A 22,646-nucleotide genomic window follows, 5' to 3' on the forward strand; every position below is an offset into this window, starting at 1 on the left:
AAATCTCGATGTACCCCTCTAGTTTGTGACTGGGATGCCGATGATCACAAAGTGGGTGTGAATAACCATGCAAATGTACATGGTGCCCTTATTGTTACAGTCACCTATTCGATGTGCCGGTTAGCCACACACGCTCCATCGAACTATGACAAACAATAAGTCACCCTTTGACACCTATGCTTAGAATCCAATTAGTGTGCCGGTTAACCACACGCGCTCCACTAACGTCTTAGCAAGGGTGCAAAGTGTAATTTCATGGAATTGCACCAATTCACTTTTCCTAAAATAACTAAGATTGGGAATTGTTTGTAAAAACATTTAGTTCCTTTTATAGTTCATTATACTTTTAATGAGGAAGGGTTTGCCCTATCCTACCCGTTCGGCTAACGACCCTCCACCAATCAAGGAAGCGGTGGGTGAGAGTGGACACCCATTAAACGGCCATTTTATAGGCCATAACCTTATACCCCCCTTATAGATTGGCTTCGTGAATGAGGCCTACTAACGGTAAGACTAGCATTTTAAGTTATACATACATATATATATATATATATATATATATATATATATATATATATATATATATTAATCTTGTAATATTATAATAGTATAGGGTGTATTTTAAACATTTTAAAACACTAGAGTTTTAATTTCAATTTAAAATTTTCGAATTTTAAACCTTTTAATTTAAAAAATTTTAAATATTAAAACTCTCTTGATTTAATAATTATCCTTGAAATAAACAATTTATTTTAATTATCAAATCTTAAAGGATTATCTTTTAAATTAAACAATTAATTTAACCTAATCCCTTAAATCCCCTAAAATCGAAAATATGGGATGGGATAATTCAAAATCTTTAATTACCATATTTTTAACACTTCAAAGATAATTACAAGATAAGGTATTATCCTAATCCCTAAAATTTAGGATCTTATCTTGGGGAGGAGGCTAAAATCGAAATCCTAGGGTTTGCAAACCCTAGATTTCGAAATCTTGGGGGCTAAGGAAAGGGTTCGAAAAACCCTTATCAAATTTCGAAATTTAGGGTTCAAGAACCCTAATTTTGAAAATTTGCCTCCTAGGGTTTATTGACCATAAACCCTAATTGTCTAATTCATACTTTTGCATAAACTAATTGAAAACAACAAAACCAAAGTCTCTGATACCACTGATGGGTTTTATACAAACAATCCTATGTGTGCATGCAACCCTAGAATTGGATCTATGTTTTGCTATTAGATATACAACATTATGAACACATGAAGAACCCTAGCATGCTCCTAGTAATTTCGAAATTCACAAAGGAGAATGGTTTACATACCTCTTGTTGTTATATTGTAATAACAACTCAAATCTTCAATCTTCTTGTCTTGAAAGCATGTACCACAAGTGTAGCACCTCTAATGGCTCACAAACACCAAGAGCAATGGAGAGGCAAGAGAGAAAGAGGGGAGAGGTAGAAAATCGGCTCTAGGACTTCTAATAATCAAGTGGCCGATTTTCCTAATTCAGGGGGTCTTTATATAGCTGTAGGGATTAGGGTTTCAGTCCTTATCCTTATCTGGTTGCTTAGCCACCAAGCAGCCCAAGGATAATTCCAGAAGCCCTATCCTTGGACGAATTCTAGGGCCTTATCCCCTTGAATTCGTCCACCCTATCCCTAGGTCATCCTTTGCCCTACTTTCCAACTATCACATAATTGCATTTCAGTCCCCCTAGTTTAGTTAATTCCTTTTGATCACAAAATTAATTCTTAATTAATTCTTGAACAATAATAACTAAACAAATATGATTTGTCCTTTAATATATTATTCTTATATTATATTAATAAACCATAATAACCTCTTTCTCTATTATTTCTCCAATCAAGTTGCTTTGGTGAAGGCAACCCAAAAGGACCATGCACAACCGGGTCAAGTACTTACCAAATATGGTTACGGGCTTAGACACTAATCCAACAATACTGAGTTATGTGATATCATGCATTTTGTCCTTGTGATTTATGCTATATATTATTTCTGTGCTTTATTGAGTTAGGATCGGAGGGTCCAAACCGAGTTTTGAGACCGGAGGGTCTTCACTGAGATACCGGACTGGAGGGTCCGACCCGAGCTGTGAGACTGGAGGGTCCTCACTGAGACACATGACCGGAGGGTCCTTATTGAGATATAGCCATGAGTAGCTAACTAATAGTGCATGATATTTTGGGGAACTCATTAAGCTTCGTGCTTACAATGTTATGTGATATGTGTTTCAGGTACTTCTCAGGATCGCGGGAAGGCACTGGCTTGATTGTACACACCAGTTTGAGATTATGTTTTTGAGGATTCTGGGATATTATCAAACATTTTGTGGTCTTGTGTTTTGAACAATTTATACATTTGGGTTTTAAGAAATGTGATAATGGGTTTTATGTGGTTTTAAAAATGAAAATTTTATTTGAAAATTTAGAGTGTTACAAGTTGGTATCAGAGCCTTGGTTTGAGGGATTCAGATGTACTCTCGGGTATGTTTGGACTCAAACTGAGGAATTGAGGAAATTTTCTAAAAAGAAATGATTTTTCTAAAAACGAGTAAGAGTTACTAAGAGAAAACGAGATGGAGCAGTGTGTACAATCCGCCAGAGCCCGAACGGTTATTTCCCAAAATACCACTACTTGTTTATATTATGAGATACTTACGAGATATTATAGTTGAATGCTAGAGGATAGGCTAGGTATTTTAGGAATTTAGAGCTAGAGTTGCCTGATTCATGATGCCTTAGCCTAGCGAATGCTATTGATTGATATCATCTGCTATTTGCTCTGTGTGTGTGCTGAGTAGGGATACATAGCAGGAATCTTTTAGAGAGAGTTTTGAGTAATCTAGGAGAGATACCTAGATGAGCATTGAGGAATCTACTGAGAGAGTAGTTTGATATCCGTGAGGGATAGAGTACTTGTGAATTAGGATCCTAGGAGGAGGACTTGGGACGACTACAAGTTGGTGTGGAAGGTAGTATTGGGCCCGTACTACTGAAAGCACCAGATTTGTATGCGACCCAAGTAAGAACCTTAGGATACTAAGGAGCACGTAAGGGTGGGTAATGGCGTGAGTGCTTGAGCTAGTTGTTAGATGCTATTTAATACATCTTATAGGGTAGTTTTTATTATCATTTTAGCATCATATTTTGTATATTTACATGTCATTTGTTTAAATAATGTTCAACTCATGTCTTTCATTAGAATTCCTGTACTGCTCATGTTTTTATGTCAATTTCAGATAGTTCGAGTGGAGAAGTGCTTTGGGAGCAGTTGGATGTGCGTTTGGAGCTTAAAATGGAGTTTGAAACTTATGGTGTATGTTGCGAAATGCTTGCAAGATGATTTTGTCAAGAAACATTCGATCGAATTGATCACATGAAGAAAGAATCTACAATCTAAAGTTAAAGGATGTTGCTGGCAGCTTTGACCCCCTGTCAGTATTTTGACCATATCTCGAGAACCGTAACTCCGATTGGCGCGATTCAAAATGATCTGGAAAGTAGACGAAATTACGGACGTATTAGGCACAACATGCGATCGCATGGAGCCTTTATGTGATTGCAGGTTAGGTCGCAGCATGGATTCGAGGTTTTTTAGTGCGAAAAATTCATCTGGAAGTGAAAAATGAAAACCTGCGATCGCAGGTTGTGTACATGCGATCGCAGGTTGGCCAAAAAGTGCCAAAATAGCATCCTACTTCATTAAAAAGGCACGAGACACTTTTTCTTCAAAACCTGCGATCACAGGTTGTGCCTATGCGATCGCACGCGCGTCGCTTTTGCTGCTGGACGTATAAATAGACCCTGATAGCATTCCAGTAACCTAAGTTGGCGATTCTAGAGGTACCAGACAACAAAAATACGATTTTGGAGGTGTTTCTTCTCCGATTTCAACGATTTCTGAAGATTTTAAGACTGTGGATCATCTCCTTCAAGTAGATTAGTAAGATTAGTTGTTTTATGTCTCTTTTCATTTGTTTTTATCAGATTTTAGCCATGTCTGGATAAACCTTAATTTTCAGTTATGCAAAGACAAGTACTTTTCATTTGATTGATCATTAGATATGGTTTTTGATTTTTGTTTCTATCTAGATTCTTCAGTTTTGTTCTTAATAAATGTTTGATTTTAATTCTTGTTAGTCTGATCACCTAGCTAGGGTTTTATTATTCCAGTTAATTAATTATAGAATACGTAATTGTTCTTGTCAACTGGTAATAAGTAACAAGTAATAAATCAGTTCCGTGTTTGGGATTTGAGTTTATTATAAACTGAAAAATCATATCTTTACGCTTCCGAGCTTGTGAGAAGTATTGGGTATTGCTTGGAATTTTACAAAGAACTTAATGCAATTTTTCTGATTTAATTAAGAGCTTGTTTAATTAGACAGTAAAAAGTTAGAGTTAATTGAAGAGCTTGTTTTGATTAACTAATTTAGGTAAAAGAGAAATTACTAGAGCTTGTTAGTTTTTCTCAGTACCAGCTTAGATAGAACGCATCTCAAATAATCAGATATGGGTTAGTTGCATGATTAGGAAAGTCAGAGCAGAGCTGAAACCGTTTTAATTATTGATTTTCGTTTAATTTAATATCACTGCATTTTTAGTTTTTAGTTTAATCGAAATCCCCCTTCTTAATAATTTCAGTCTTGACTAGATTATGCCTGATGCAAAAAGGCATTGACCATTAGGCTGTGTCCCTGAGGATTCGCTTCCCTGTGCTATATTTTTAGTGCAACCAGCAGTGATAATTTATTTGCTTAATACGAGTGCGACAGCGTGTTAACAATTTGGCGCCGTTGCTGGGGACACGGTGCTTTCTAATAGTTTTATGCCAAGAATTTTTCATTTAGGTACACCTTTAGTTTTTGATCCAGAAATTGAGCGAAATGCAAGGAAACTGAAGAAATAAGCAAAAAAGAGAAAACAATTAGTTGGTTCATAACCATCTTCCGTACCCCTAGGAACCTCCACACCACAAGGCACTCCCTTGTGGAACGAATCAGATCCGATTCTTCCAAAAGTACCCCCATCTTCTCCTCAAAACAGCCCTCATAAAACTTACTCCCCACACTCTTCCGTAAAATCTGAAACCACAGATTCTTCAGAAACCAAATCTGAAGACTTAACCATGAGTGGAGACGAAGCAGAAAATACCCTTAGAGAGTGGGCCACTCAAGAGGTCAATCATCAGCCCCTCTGTATCACTTTTCCGGAAGCCCAGAACTTCGAGCTTAAATCTGGGCTGATACACCTTCTCCCTACGTTTAGAGGACTAGAAAACGAAGACCCACATAAATTCCTCAAGGAATTTCATATGGTATGTTCTGGAATGAAGCCACATGCGATTACTGAAAACCAGATCAAACTAAGGGCATTCCCCTTTTCGGTTCAAGATGCAACAAAGGAGTGGTTATATGACCTCCCATCTAGTTCAATAACAAGCTGGAAAGAACTCGCCAAACTTTTTCTAGAGAAATATTTTCCTGAGGCGAAAGTGTCAAACCTGCGCAGAGAGATTCTTGGTATAAATCAAGGCAAAAGAGAGGCTCTCCACACTTATTGGGAGCGGTTCAAGAAGCTGCTGGTCCGATGCCCTCAACACGGCATTAGTGATTATCAGTTGTACCAGTGTTTCTGCGAAGGCTTGATACCCATGGAGAGGCGACTTATAAATGCATCAAGTAGAGGGTCACTTTCAGATATGACACCAACAAAGATCCAGACATTGATTGAAAAGCTGGCAAACGAATCTAAGCATTCAGCAACTGAAGAAGAGTGGTACCCGGACCAGCCAAAAGGAGTCAAAGAAATAAGTAATTCCCACCTGGAATCTCAGATTTCAGAATTGACTAAGGCTGTCCTCTTGCTAACAAAAGAAAAAGGTATCGAGTTAAAAGTCAAAGCTTGCAGGATCTGCTGCAAAACGGGGCACCCAACTGATATGTGCCCAATATTACAAGAGGATACAGTTGCAGTCAAAGCTGTCGGGGGCTACAAACAGAATTTTCAGAATAATTATTAGCATAAACAACAATTTCTTCCTCCACCCGGATTTCAGCAGCAGAGAAATTTTCAGCAGCAGGGTTTTCAGCAAAATTTCCAAAATCAGCAGAATTCTCATTTTCAGCCCAACTTCCAGAATTCAAATTACCAGAATCAGAACATACAGCAGCAACATTCTGGCAGCTCTAGTATGGCCTTGGAGGATATTGTTAAAAGTCTGGCCACCAGCACTCATGCGTTCCAGAACGAAACCAGAGTCAGTATCACAAATCTAGAGCAGCAGGTGTCTCAACTTGCCACTTCTATGGGTCGACTGGAATCTCAAGGAAAGTTACCAGGACATACAGAAAACAATCCAAAGCATAATGTGAGTGCAATTTCCTTGAGAAGCGGAAAGACATATGAAGGCCCAAGCTTATCTGAACCAGAAAATAAGGTTGATGAAGAATTTGAAGAAGTTCTAGTGGAAGAAGGAGATTTGGAAGAGACAGAAAAAGGAGTTGAAGCTGAAGAGTATGAAGAGGTTTTGGTTGAAGAAGAAGCTGAAAAAGACAAAGAAAAAGAAACTCCAACACTACCCAAGCCAATTCTGAAAGAATACAAGCCACTACCGCCCTTCCCATCGCGACTGAGGAGCACGAAGCGCGAAAGAGATGATGAAGATATTATGGAAATCTTTCGCAAGGTTGAGGTAAATATACCACTTTTAGATATTATCTAACATATCCCTCACTATGCTAAGTTTCTTAAAAATTTATGTGTCTCAAAGAAAAAAATGAAATTTAATGAGATTGTAAAAGCTGGCGAAAATATCTCCTTTATTTTACAAAAAGGTTCGCCTCCAAAGTGCAGGGATCCGGGGATTTTCTCAGTTCCTTGTAAATTGGGGGACCTTAGTTTTCCAAAAGTCATGCTTGATCTAGGAGCTTCAGTTAATGTCCTTCCCTATTCTATTTTTGAAAAATTAAAAATAGGAACCTTACAAAAGACCGGGACAATTATACAGTTGGCTGACCACTCAACAGTACACTCAAAAGGTGTGCTGGAGGATGTTCTTGTCCAAGTGGATAATCTGATTTTTCCCACTGATTTTTACATTTTGGACATGGAAAACTTGGACACTTCAGATACAAACTCTATTATTTTGGGAAGACCTTTTATGAAAACTGCAAAAACGAAAATTGATGTTTTTGTTGGTACACTTTCAATGGAGTTTGATGAGGAAGTTGTGAACTTTAAAATTAATAATGATGATTTTACTTCTGAAAATATTTCTGTCAATTATATGGGTACCAGCAGTCCTTTATTAGAGGGCTGCTGTGAGTTTCTAATGTCTCTATGCAAGAAAAATTTGCCGACATGAATTTATCATACACATAAGGGGAGCTGGCTGAAGATAAGCTTGGGGAAAATAAAGGAGGGATCTTGGTTGTTGAAAAGATATCAGTAGAAGCTGATAAACTTGAAAATAAGTTATCTGAAGGGGCTGAGATTGAGTTGAAAAGAAACAAACTTTTGGAAGGAGAAGAGGAAAAAGTGATGAATTCCGTTGAAGTGATTTCAGATATGAATCTGAAAAGAAGAAAGTTTGAAGAAAAGGAAGTGAAGACTTATAGGAAAAAGAAGAATATCATAAAGAGGAAGAAGTTTGAAAATCTGCAAGACTTATTTGAAGATAATCTAAATTCTTTTCAGTCTGTTGAGCAAGTTCCAGATCCACCAATCTTTCCATATTTGAAGGGATCTGGAGTGACAAAAAAAAGAGTTGAGCTTCAGAGAAGTCCCAACCACACCAGTTAATTAATCTGGTTGGGAAAAGTCGAGCCAACGACTTTAAAAATGGGCGACTTTCCGGGAGGCAACCCGATGAGTAGTTTTTAGTTTTATGCTTTCAATAAAGAGATGGTCGCAGTTCCAAGCAAGCTTGGGGAAATCAGAGGATCTTCAAAGTCGCTGAAATTCAGATTTTTCGCCACATTCATCGTCAAAATCAGATTTTTGCAAACTTATCAGGTACATTCTTTCCTGGCTGCACATTTTTGTTTATTTTCTTTATTGAGCTGTTCATTCCTCTCTAAGCATTGAAGACAATGCATTATTTTAAGCTTGGGGAGGGGGTTACTGTAAAAAATTGCATTTTTGTTTAAAATTTTAGTTTTGCAGTTTTTTTAGTTAAATTTTTTTAAAAAATTTCTTTTTGCATTTTATTTTCTGCATTGCATTTGCATATAAAAAATTCAAAAAAAAAAATCCAAAAATATTATATTTTCCTTTTTATTTTTCTGCATTCAAAAAAACAAAGAAAACCCAAAGATTTTTATTTCTAGTTATTTTTATTTATTATTTTCTGTATATAAAAAATCAAATTAAAAATCTTTAAAAACATATTTTACATGAGATGAGGATATCTTTTTACATTCGATAGCTCTGTTAAGATGAAGTGTGATAGTTACCAAAAATAACGGTCTCATTAAAATCAATTTTAAGAATTTTCTTTTCAAGTGCTTTGAATGTTTTCAATATGAACCAACATATGAGTCAGATAATTTTTACAATGGAAGTGTGGGATGGAAAAACAAACAGTGTTTTAGAAATAATTTCCTTAAATGCCTTAAAAAGAACCTAGATTGGATAACCCTTATCATTCCTTGAAGTACTGAACCCTATAGTTTCTGCGCCTTTTGCGGTTGGGAGGGAACTCTTGTTATACCCACAATCTATTATCATTTTTGAAGTATTGAATATATGGTGGGCCTCAAAGTAAAATTCGCGCCTAGTCAATATATATATATATATATATATATATATATATATATATATATATATATATATATATATATATATATATATATATATATATGTTAAAAATGGTACATCAAGCAACTTGAAGAAATATGCAATTCAAAGTCAAATCCAAGTCAAGTTCAAGTCGAAATCAAGAAGCAAACAAGTTAAATCTGAAGAGTTGATCAAGACGAAGAAGATGTGTGGGATAATGAGATTGATCCCTCGATAGTGGAATCATAGGGGTAAGCTTGGATTTTCTGTCCATAATGGAGCTTACCGCGTTTACTGGACGAGTTCGGAAAAAAAGGAGGGGTTAGTCAAGTTAAGTTTTTATAAACGAATTTTCGTGAAATTATTTTAAAAATACACTGTTTTCACAAATTTAATTCAGTGTAAAAATTATTTGCTCAAGCTTGGTTTGACCTTATTAAATATAATTATGAATCGTTAATACAAAGTATTGAGACTGTTGTCTAGGTAGTGATTTCATTGGAGCTTCCTCGTTGTGAAATCTGATCATGTGACAAAAAAGAGAGTGAAGTACTTTAGTTTACGTTTTCATTTTATTTTATTTTAAATTTTTTTAGGTCATCTACATCTTTCTATTTGTTTATAATGTTTTATCTTTTTCTTACTTGAGGGCAAGTAAGGTTTAAGCTTGGGGAGATTTGTTAGATGCTATTTAATACATCTTATAGGGTAGTTTTTATTATCATTTTAGCATCATATTTTGTATATTTGCATGTCATTTGTTTAAATAATGTTCAGCTCATGTCTTTCGTTAGAATTCCCGTACTGCTCATGTTTTTATGTCAATTTCAGATAGTCCGAGTGGAGCAGTGCTTTGGGAGCAGTTGGATGTGCGTTTCGAGCTTAAAATGGAGCTTGAAACTTATGGTGTATGTTGCGAAATGCTTGCAAGATGATTTTGTCAAGAAACATTCGATCGAATTGATCACATGAAGAAAGAATCTACAATCTAAAGTTAAAGGATGTTGCTGGCAGCTTTGACCCCCTGTCAGTATTTTGACCATATCTCGAGAACCGTAACTCCGATTGGCGCGATTCAAAATGATATGGAAAGTAGACGAAATTTCAGACGTCTTAGGCATAACATGCGATTGCATGTTGCCTTTATGCGATCGAATGGAGCCTTTATGCGATCGCAGGTTAGGTCGCAACATGGATTCGAGGTTTTTTAGTGCCAAAAATTCATCCGGAAGTGAAAAATGAACACCTGCGATCGCAGGTTGTGTACATGCGATCGCAGGTTGGCCAAAAAGTGCCAAAATAGCATCCTACTTCATTAAAAATGCACGAGACACTTTTTCTTCAAAACCTGCGATCACAGGTTGTGCCCATGCGATCGCATGCGCGTCGCTTTTGCTGCTGGACGTATAAATAGACCCTGATAGCATTCCAGTAACCTAATTTGGCGATTCCAGAGGTACCAGACGACAAAAATACGATTTTGGAGGCGTTTCTTCTCCGATTTCAACGATTTCTGAAGATCTGAAGACTGTGGATCATCTCCTTCAAGTAGATTAGTAAGATTAGTTGTTTTATGTCTCTATCATTTGTTTTTATCAGATTTTAGCCATGTCTGGATAAACCTTAGTTTTCAGTTATGCAAAGACAAGTACTCTTCATTTGATTGATCATTAGATCTGGTTTTTGATTTGTGTTTCTATCTAGATTCTTCAGTTTTGTTCTTAATGAATGTTTGATTTTAATTCTTGTTAGTCTGATCACCTAGCTAGGGTTTTATTATTCCGGTTAATTAGTTATAGAATACGTAATTGTTCTTGTCAACAAGTAATAAGTAACAAGTAATAAATCGGTTCCGTGTTTGGGATTTGACTTTATTATAAACTGAAAAATCATATATTTACGCTTCCGAGCTTGTGAGAAGTATTGGGTATTGCTGGGAATTTTACAAAGAACTTAATGCAATTTTTCTGATTTAATTAAGAGCTTGTTTAATTAGACAGTAAAAAGTTAGAGTTAATTGAAGAGCTTGTTTTGATTAACTAATTTAGGTAAAAGAGAAATTACTAGAGCTTGTTAGTTTTTCTCAGTACCAGCTTAGATAAAACGCATCTCAAATAATCAGATCTGGGTTAGTTGCATGATTAGGAAAGTCAGAGCAGAGCTGAAACCGTTTTAATTATTGATTTTCGTTTAATTTAATATCACTGCATTTTTAGTTTTTAGTTTAATCGAAATCCCCCTTCTTAATAATTTCAGTCTTGACTAGATTGTAGCTGATGTAAAAAGGCATTGACCATTAGGCTGTGTCCCTGAGGATTCGACCCTGCTTCCCTGTGCTATATTTTTAGTGCAACCAGCAGTGATAATTTATTTGCTTAATACGCGTGCGACAACGTGTTAACACTAGTCTCTGATGATTTTCGTGTTTGTGTTTCAGAGACACTATGGTGATTACCCGCAACAACCCTGGGAGCGTTGGTACCAGTGACGAGGAGATCCGCAGGATCATTCATGAGGAGGTGGCCGCAGCTATCAGAGAGGCCATACCAGAGATGTTCAGGTTCATTAAGACCATGCTGATTGAGACATTTGATGAGAGATACGCTGCTGTCACGGAGGCTGCTGCTGCTGCAGCCACCAAAGCCGTAACTGCTACGAGGCCACAGGGTGGTGACTCGTTGTTGTTCCGAGAGTTCAGCAACACGAAGCCTCCAGAGTTTGACGGACCCAGGACCCGATTGCTGCCATGAGATGGATCTCTGTCATTGAGAGGTGTTTCTATACGTGTTCGTGCTCGGAGCACTTGAGAGTTCGGTTTGCACTAAACTAGCTTCGCTTGGGAGCGAAGGACTGGTGGAAGTTCGTGACGAATGATTTTACCCCTGCAGATCATGCTGAAGTGACTTGGGAGTGGTTTACCAAGTTTTTCAGAGATAATTATGTTACCCAGGTGGAGAGGGAACGTTTGGAACATGAGTTTTTGTCTCTCAAGCAGAAGATAAAATCAGTGACAGAGATTACGAGGATGTTTCATGAGAGGGCGCTGTTCTGCCCTGAGCACGTGTCTACTGAGCAGGCACGTGTGAGTCGATATTTGAGCATCTTGAGGAGAGATATTCAGGAGTTCATGGCGAACTCGTCATATCGGACATTGGCTGAGTTGCAGACCAATGCCAGGAGGAGAGAGATCGAGCTGAAGATTCAGACCAGAGAGGAGGGAGAGTCTCAGGGGAGAGACATGAGGCCAGTGCAGTCGCAGCCGACGACGAAGCGGGCTAAGCCCGCTGACTCGAGAGCAGGAGGTCAGAAGGGCTGCACTTGTGGCAAGTGCGGCAAGAGCCATGAGGGATCTTGTCAAGCAGGGATTTGCTACAAATGTGGCAAGGAGGGGCACATGGCGAGGGACTGTCCCAAGGGATTTTTGGTTTGCTTTCATTGCAACCAGACTGGCCACCGGAAGGTCGGGTGTCCTCAGCTAACTCAGGGATCAGCCCAAGCTTCTGCTCCTGCAGCTTTATGTGTTACTGATGGTCGGCCGGGGAAGGCCGAGTCTCCGAGAGCTCGAGGGAGAGCATTCCAGCTGACTGCGGAGGAGGTTCGCGTAGTGCGTGAGGTTGTTGTTGTTGGATTAGGTGTCTAAGTTCATAACTATTTCTGGAATGTACTTGACCCGGTTGGCATTGTCTATTTTGGTTGCATGGCATTGCAACACTTGGATAGACTAAATGAGAGAAAAGACACTTATGGTTATTAATATATTATAAGTTCTAATATATTAATAATATTATTCAATTAGTTTTGATCAAGAATTAATTTAGAATTAATTTGGTGATAAAAAAGGAGACTAATTAAATATATGGGGTTGATTGTGTAAATCATCCATTCTTTTATAGTGGGCTAATGATCCATGGTTTATTGAGTTGGGCTAAAACCCATAAGGTGCTCCATGGATAGTCCATGGAGGTTATAAACCCATGGATCATGGAATATGAAAAGCCATGTCAATTAGGGTTTACATGGTGTAACCCTACTTGTGACACAACTATAAAAGGACCCCATGGGCTACCAAAATCGACACTATGTGTAGAAGAAGAGGGCTAGCCGATTTTGAGTGATAGTGGACTTCTCTCAAAGTTATTCCAAGAGTTGTGGTGTTGTGTGAAACATTTGAGGCATCACACTTGAGGTGCTAGGCTCACAAAGTTCTCAAGGAATCCAAGCAACAAAAAGGTATGTTCTTCTACTAGCTTTTATGTTTCAAAGTTCCTCATGCCATGCTAGTTAGGTTAAGAACCTTGGAAAATCAAATTTGCATGTATCTTAGTAAAACATAGATCCAAGGTTTCTAGGGTTGCATGTACACCTTAGGAGTGTTAGAATGCTCAAAACCCTTCAGTGGTATCAGAGCCCAGACTTATTTTCTTGATACTTGATGCAAATTGTTGAAAAAACTCAAGTTTTCTGCATTCTATGGCATGAACTCGCCGAGTCCATGGGGGGACTCGACGAGTCCATGTGTTATTTCATCCTACTCGTCGAGTAGGTTTTTGCACTCGACGAGTAGGAGACCCTGAATGCAGATTTTCGAGTTTTGCTGCTGGAAATGGACTAGAAACATTACCCTAAACTGTTTTGGTCTTATAAAACTTGTTTTAGATGGTGTAATGGTTATGCTAATCCATTTATGTAAGGGTAAATAGAGTTGTAATCAGTCGAAGGGTTTCATGTCTTCAAATGTACTGAGTCTTCGTATCTTATGTAATCTATTTTACTAGGGCATTGTATTCAAAGCTTAACGCATAGTCCTTAGTATATTTTTTGTACGCTTTCCTCTCCTATAAATAGGAGTGTTTACTAGAGTCATGTAGAGGAGTCTTTACAGAATTGTCATTTGTACTCTGTAAAACTTGAGAGCGTAATAGAGCTGAAACAAGATCATATTTACATATGTGTTCAAATCTCACAATCCTACTTTGATCATTAAACTCTGATTCATTTTATACTCGATTCATTGTTTCATCAATTTACAATGGCTATTATCAAAAATTTTAAGTTTTGTATGTGATATTTATGATTCTTGAAATTGTTGATATGAATGTTCATACACTTATGAATTTAGAAGATCATTGGAATTATTTGCAAATAGCTTGTTAGTTTAATTCTTGATCTTGATGTTTTTTAATGGAATCCATAATTTGTCCTCAAGTTATGGATTACCAAAAGTCTTTCTTTTAAAGTCCGTTAATGAACACATAGGTTACATAAAATGAAGAGTCTTTCATTTTAATAAACCATTAGCTCATAAGTTATGAAAGTTGAAAAGTTTTGAAAGTTACAAAACTTGCCCTCAAGTTTTGAAACATGTAAAGTCACCTTAAAAACTTTAGTTCCAACCCCTAGAATTTTAAAAGTTAAAATTCAACCCTTATACTTTATAATATTATAAGTTAATAATATATATATATATATATATATATATATATATATATATATATATATATATATATATATAAGATCAAGTCGTTTTACCGTTAGTAGGCCTCATTCGCGAAGCCGGTCTATAAGGGGGTATAAGGTTGTTGCCTATAAAATGGCAGCTTAATGGGTGTCCACTCTCACCCACCGCTTCCTTGACTGGTGGAGGGTCGTTAGCCCAACGGGTAAGACAATGAATTTAATCCTCATTAAAAGTATGATGATTATAAAGTAACTAAATGTTTATAAATTCCCAATCTTAGATACTTTAGGAAAATGTGAATATGGTGCTAACTCATGAAATTACACTTTGCACTTTGCTTAATTCGTTAGTGGAGCGTGTGTGGTTAACCGACACACTAACCAAGAGTTAACAAGGTAGGCAAAGGGTGGCTTAAGGTTTATCATAGATCGGTGGAGCGTGTGTGGTTAACCGGCACACCGGTTAGGTGATAAACATTAAGAGTACCAAGTAATTTGCATGGTTATTTCACACCTTGGTTTGTGATCCTCAGCATCCTAGTCACAAAACCTGAAGGGCACAATCGAGATTGAAACATGTCATTGAAAAGTTCAATGAATCTCAAAAGAATCTAGGAGTTTCAAAACCAATTAAAACCTACTAATTTATTTCGTTTTTCATGGTGGAAATTGGTGAATCGTCATTCACCTACCTTCAAATATTTTATAGCTTGGATTACGGCATGCCTCTTCTAAGTTATAAAATATTGTGCTGGGTCCTAGCCTTAATATTACATTTGGGTGTCTTATTAAGGACTATCTTTATATCTAATCTAAACTTGTCCTTCTTCTTTTTCAGATGTCTTCCAACAATGATGCTTCTGGCTCAAACCCTACCGGCTCCTTCTCTATCATGAACCTTTGTGGGAGAGTCATCTTTGATGGATCCAACTTTATGGATTGGATCAGAAACATCAGGATGGTCACTCGGTATGAGGACAAGGAATATGTCCTCAATAAGGAGCTTAAGGAACTTGATGAGTCGTCTGCTACTCCAGAGGAGGTCGCTGAATTCCGGACTCATGAGCGAGATGCCACCAAAGTGGCATGTATCATGTTGGCCACGATGACAGCCGAGCTCCAAAATTCCTATGAGGACTTTTATCCTTTTGAGATGCACCAGGATTTGATGGACAGATACCATCAGAGTGCTCGTCAAGAGCGATATGAAATCATCTCCTCCATGATAACAACCCGAATGAAGGATGGTGAACCCATCACGGGCCACATGCAGAAAATGCAAAGATTCGTGGACCGTTTGCTGAAATTGAATGTGAACTTCCCCCGAGGAGTTGGCAATTGACATCATTTTGCACTTCTTACCTTCGTGTTATGATCAATTCCGAATGACATATCACATGAACAAGGAGGAAGTTACACTCAGCAAACTTCAAGGACTTCTAAAGACCGCCGAAAGTGGTCTTAAAGGTAAATCGGTTGTTACTACTTCTACTCCTACCAACGCCCCTGTTCTGGCTATCGGGAAAGGTAAAAGGAAGAAGAGGAAGAGCCCTTCGAAGGGTACCAAGGGAAAGTCCCTTGATAGATCCTCTTCAAGTGGAACCAAAAGAGGTTCTGTCACTCCTTCTGCCAACCCTAATGAGGCTGAATGCTTCTATTGCCATGAAAAGTCGCACTGGAAGCGAAACTGCCCAAAGTACCTGCAAGATGTTAAGGATGGGAAAGTGAAACCCAACCATGCAGGTATTTACACTATATTGTCTAATAACTCACCATATTCTAATTCTTGGGTCCTTGATACAGGTTGTGGTATTCACATATGTTCTGATTTGCAGGGACTAAGAAGAAGTGAGAATGTGGAGCATGGGAAGGTAAACTTGATCATGGGGAATAGGAAAGTTACACCTGTCACCAAGATTGGAGTTTATTCTTTGTTGCTAAGTAGTGGGTTAACATTAGATTTGAATAAATGTTGTTACTCGTCTGAAATGGCGAGAAATATTATTTCCTTTCATGGTTTGTACAAACAAGGTTTTTTGTTTGATAATGAATGTGGTGGTATTAATGCTTTCTTTAATAATGTTCTTTATTTTAAAGCATTACCTTGTGATGGTGTATATGAAACTGTGTCGGTTGTAGATAACCTAGGAAATAATGTGTTGTGTATTGATTCTTCCACTAGCTTGGATAAAGCATCTTTATGGCATTGTCGTCTTGGACATGTAAGCAAGAAACGCATAGGCCAACTCCAAAAGGATGGAGTCTTGGAGTCATTTGACCTAAAGTCGGATGATAGTTGTGAATCTTGTTTGCTTGGGAAAATAACAAAGTCACCCTTAACTGGTACGTGTGCTAGGGGTGAGGGTTTGTTGGATCTCATACATACTGATGTGTGTGGACCCTTCAGAACCGCCACAAGGGATGCTAACCGCTTCTATGTGACTCTTACTGATGATTATAGTAGATATGGATATGTCTACTTAATCAAGCATAAGTCAGAAACCTTTGAAAAGTTCAAAGAGTTTAAACAGGAAGTGGAGAATCAGCTGGGCAGGAACATTAAGATGCTTCGATCCGATCGAGGTGGTGAGTATCTTAGTACAGAGTTCCTTGACTATCTTAAGGAATGTGGGATTGTCTCACAATTGACATCTGCCAGAACACCACAACTTAATGGTGTGGATGAGAGGCGTAATCGAACCTTGTTAGATATGGTTCGTTCCATGATGAGTCGAGCTTCGCTACCAATCTCATTTTGGGGGTATGCCTTAGAGACTGCCACCCATATCCTTAATCCAGTCCCTACCAAAAAGGTTGCCAAAACACCTCACGAGATGTGGACTGAAAAACTTCCCAATCTGGACCACATCAAGATTTGGGGTTGCGAGGCTTTTGTGAGGCGCGAGACTCACGATAAGCTCGAACCACGAAGTGAGAGGTGTATTTTCATCGGCTACCCACATAAATCCTTTGGTTACCTCTTCTACAGACCCAATGATAATGTGGTCTTTGTAGCAAGGAGAGGAGTCTTTCGCGAGAGAGAGTTCATAAGCCAAGGAAACAGTGGGAGACAAATTGACCTTGAAAAATTCAAGATTCAAGTGGTGAAGGAACCTCAAACCCTAGCAATTAACCTGAGGAGGAAACTCCTGTTGATCCGACTGACGAGTCCGTACCTCTGAGGCGTTCCACAAGAGTTAGGAATGCACCTGCACATTACTATGGTTTCCATATTACTGCGGAAGGTGATACACTTATCAGTGATAATACATTGGTAAGTCTGGATGAACCTAATTGTTGGATTAATGTCTAAGTCCATAACTATATTTGGTATGTACTTGACCCGACCCGGCATGGTCCATTTGGGTTGCACTTCACCGGCACAATTTATATGGATAGTCTTTTGAGAATAGTATATTTATGATTTATATTAATATATTATAAGTTCTAATATATTAATACGGAATCATATTATTTAATTAGTATTGATCAAGAATTAATTTAGAATTAATTAAGTGATCAAAAAGAACTAATTAAATATGGACTCTTATATATATGGAATGGGCCAAGTTCATTTAGGTTGGGCTAAGCTTTCATGGATGGTCCAGGGAGCTTTTAACCCATGGATCCTATGTAAATGAAAGGTCATGGGTATTAGGGTTTACATGGATGTAACCCTAATCCTCCATAATATATAAAGGGGTCCTTGGCTCACAAAATTGATACAAGTGTGTGAAAATAAGAGTGGGCCGATTTTAGTGTGCATACATATTCTCTCAAGTTCTTCCAAGGTGTTTTGGTGATTTGTGATTCCATTTGAGGCTTCCACACTATTGGGGCTAAGCTCTTAAAGCTTGAAGACATCAAGCTACATCAAAAGGTATGTCATCTAACTAGAACTTTGTAGTATAGGTGCTTCATAATATGCTAGTTAGGATGAAACCTTGGAATAGTTAATATGTGCATGTATAATAGAGAAAACATAGATCCAAGGTTTATAGGGTTGCATGTACACCGTAGGAGTGTTAGAATGCTCAAAACCTAACAGTGGTATCAAAGCCATGGGTTGTTTTCTGTTATATTGATGCAAATGTTTTATTTTCAAGTTGAAAAAAAAGGAAAAAAAAACATGACGTTTGTCAAATTTTAAGATAATTACTTGTTTTGTGAAAAACGAATTATTTGTAAAATTTGAATCATTTGTTATATGAGTTGAATTAGGTCAAATTTAGTAAAAGATAAAATGATATGATTATTTTATTAGTTTTAAAAGTTTGATCTAAATGTTTTAAGGAGTTACATATTTTGTCATAAAATTTTGGAGCTCAAAAGTTTTTTTTAAAGTTGTGATCTTAAGGGTTTTTGAAACTTCCATAAGTTATGGATATGAAAGTTTTTTTAAAAAAAACATTTTGATTCAAAGTTTTTATGGAGTTACAAAATTTGGTGTTAATGTTTTAAAGAATTCCATAACTTGTTCTTAAGTTATGGAACATGGAAAGTTTCATCATAAAACACCATTAATTCCATAAGTTATGGAATCCAATGGTTTTCAAGAATTACAAAACTTGCCCTCAAGTTTTGGAATTTGAGAAAAGTTTTTTATGAAAAAAAGAATTGAATTCTAAAACTCTTGGGTTCATAAATTAAACAATTAATTAAATGGTTTTAATTTTGAGTTTAATAATTGGAATTATGATGTTTTGTTGAATAGTTCAAATTAACTCTTATGGACTTTATTAATAGTTAATTAAAGCGTTTAATTAAAAGAGTATTATTAATCCATAAATATATGGTTTGAGTTTAATTAAATTAAAAGTCTAGTTCAATTAATAGATTAAACCACCAAGTATTTTAAATGTTTAAAATACACCCTTATACTATTATAATATTAAAAGTTTAATATATTATATGTATAAGAGCAAGTCGTCTTACCATTAGTAGGCCTCATTCACGAAGCCGGTCTATAAGGGGGGTATAAGGTTACTGCCTATAAAATGGCAGTTTAATGGGTGTCCACTCTCACTCACCGCTTCCTTGACCGGTGGAGGGTCGTTAGCCGAACAGGTAGGACAAGGACTATAATTCTCCCTTCATTATAAGTATAATGATAAATACTAAGTAACTAAACACTTATAAATTCCCAATCTTAGTTACTTAGGAAAATGTGAATAAGGTGCTAATCCATGAAATTACACTTTGCACTTTGTTTAAGCTGTTAGTGGAGCGTGTGTGGTTAACCGGCACACTAACCTGGACTTAACAAGGTAGGCAAAGGGTAACTTAATGTTTATCATAGTATCGTTGGAGCGTGTGTGGTTAACCGACACATCGATTGAGGGGTAAATATTAAGGGTACCAAGTATATTTGCACGGTTACTTCACACCTTGTTTTGTGATCCTTGAGATCCCAGTCACAAAACCTGAAGGGCACACTCGAGATTGAAACATGCTATTGAAAAGTTCAATGAATCTCAAAAGAATCTAGGAGTTTCAAAACCAATTAAAACCTAATAATACATTTCGTTTATCTTGGTGGAAATTGGTGAATCGTCATTCACCTACCTTCAAATATTTTATAGCTTGGATTACGGCATCCCTCTTCCAAGTTATAAAATAGTTTGTTGGGTCCTAGCCTTAATATATCATATTGGGTGTTATATTAAGGACTTAAATCAACTTTACGTGAATTTCTCCCATTGTTGATGTCTGGTTTAGACAACAATGATCTTCCCAAACCAAGCTTTCCTAATGAATATAACTTCCTGAGTTTGGCTCATGGAAGTCATACTTCTCTTCCTCCACCTCCTCCAATTATTCTCCCTAACCCACAAGTTCAAGGTCACTCAAGCCCTAATGACAAGCAAGGTCTATGTGTGATCACATCTTAGAGATGAAGTCACATATTGACAAGCCGGGAGAGTTGGGTGTCAAAGTATTGAGAAAGTTGGATGTTCAATCACTTTCCAAGTCACATAGTGAGTTCCTTTGGGACTACTATGAAACAGACTATGACATGAACCTTAATGATCATATCTATTTGCTTGGTGCTGCTGAATCAGCAATGATTTGGAACGATAGTAAAGCAAATTTGATTAGAAGATCAACTTCCCAAAAACTTTATGGACAGTGACAATGGTGACACTGGAAATCCAGAAAAAGCATTCTCTTCCCAATGGAAAGGGATTGGTCATAGTCAACCCGGTTGACCAAATGGTAAAGAGAAAGGCTAAGTCTGAGATAGTCCCATTACCAAAGGGTCCATATGTTTATTTTGCCAAAGGAAGGGGCGTTGATTGCAAAGCTGCCAAATTTACCTAAGGATGTTAAAGTCAATAAGTTTGACTCTACATCAGGTAGAGCCCATTATCTAACTCTGTTAAGTTCTATTCTGAGATCCTCATTACATGATGTGACTGGGTCACATGTTGATGTTTTAAGAATCAAAGAATAGAGAGAAATCTTAAAGGAAGTATATGCTGATTCTGATCGCGAAGGTGGATTTCGATCGCATCAGAATTTTGAGCAGTTGCTTAAGAAGTTATGATATATTGCTAAGGAATAGATAACAACAATTTTCCATGTGGATTGTAAGGATAAGTTTTTCCGCAAAGTCTTAAAATAAAAGAAAATTGTTTAATTTTTTTTATTTGAAGTATCCTTACAATGGCATTTGTAGAAAATTGTTGCTTATATGATTCCACTGACAACAATATTGGAAAATGGATTTGATTCTTTCATTTGTGGTAGTGTCTAAATTTACCAAATCAGGAAAGTTCCTCATCACCCAAGTTTCAATTGGACCGAAACTTGGAATCATGCAAGTTGAATAGTATGATGAATGAGAATTTTCAAGCATTGGAAAATCAAGACTAATTACTTGTTCACATGGATGTGTGAGTCAAGTGAAGGACTAAAGGGATCGAGTACACATTCTTGTGCACTGTTCATGTCCACCACAAAGCTCGTTAAGACTATTTGATTTACTAAAGTTTAGTAAATATGGTTATACTTACAAGTTTAAGTATAATTCTGAAACATTGGAAAAGTCTCAATGTATGGCAGAACGAATGGGAAGAATCAAATTAGGCAGAAAGATAAAAGTTTCTCAAATCTGAAAAGATGGGAGAGTACTTTATTATCATGTTTGTGATCATCTTAATGATTTAGAAATCATATCACAATTAGTCCTCTGAAGGTCATCTTAGTGCATTCTTATGACTAAGAAGAAGAGTCATGAATTGTTGAAATGGTTAGATCAGGAAGATGAGTCATACTTCGTTCCAAAACAATTCTTAGAGTCATACTCCAAGATTGTAACTTGAGTGACATATCTTAAAGAAAGGTTTAAAACACTTGTCAAATGTAAGAGTAAAAGTGTCCTACTCTTGTACATTTGAAATTGGTAAGTTGTGATGTTTTGGATAAAACAAAGACCAACTAAGGCCAATTGTGTGAAGTGTTTGTCTTGATAAAGAATCCGCACTATATCTTGAATATTTGGAAAGATAGTCTTATATGTCAAGAGGATAGTGGGAGTCTTAAAGATCCTAAAAAGAATTTCAAGAACTAATCAAGAATAAAACCTGAGGTTCTTCACTAGCACACGACTTGAGGTTTATAACCTATCGTGTTGACATATTCTGTGCCCATTCCAGTTAAAGTTGGCTTTGCATAGGAGTTCTGAAAGTTCTCAATTGGTTGCATAACAACTTGGAAGCAATGGCACGCCCTGTACTGCCAGGTGGCAAGAAGTTAAGATTGCATAAGTTCAGTCTATATGAGTTTGGATTTGTCATTATCCTTGTCTTGTGACTATGGTTTTGACGATTCACATGGATAAGAACACATACACCATAAAATCTAAGGGTCATAAGGTTTCTCTCCGATTCATGAAAATGATGGTGAGGAAACACTTCCACCAAGTAGATTTGAAGCAGATGGCAAAAGGTCTAAGCAATTGAGACTATGATTACGGCATCCCTTTTCATAGTTCTGAAATTGTTTAGACACACATGCATGCTATCTAAGGAAAGGTGTATGATTTTGATAAAGTTTTATCAAAGCATCTCGTATCAGAAATCTGAACTTTGGTAAGAAAGTCAATAAAGTATTGATTTCTAGAAGTCCAGCTGATTTCTGAGTGCATGTCAAAGCTAGTGGGAGCATAAGTGTTATGCTAATAATCATCATGTTAGTGGGAGCATGATAATTATTGTTAGTGTTGCAAGTTAGCAATGTTAATTATAGAAAACAAAAGTTTCAATTCGTGAGGCTGCAGGGATTGAAAAAGTTGTTTTGCTATAATTAAGGGAGAGGATATACTTCATTTCAGTTCTAAAGGCTTAGATTGAGACCTTAATCATCTTTAGTCAAGAATATA

This window comes from Lactuca virosa, chromosome 3 (genome assembly GCF_052849685.1).
Source record: "Lactuca virosa cultivar CGN04683 chromosome 3, Lactuca_virosa_CGN04683_v6, whole genome shotgun sequence".
NCBI lineage: Eukaryota > Viridiplantae > Streptophyta > Magnoliopsida > Asterales > Asteraceae > Lactuca > Lactuca virosa.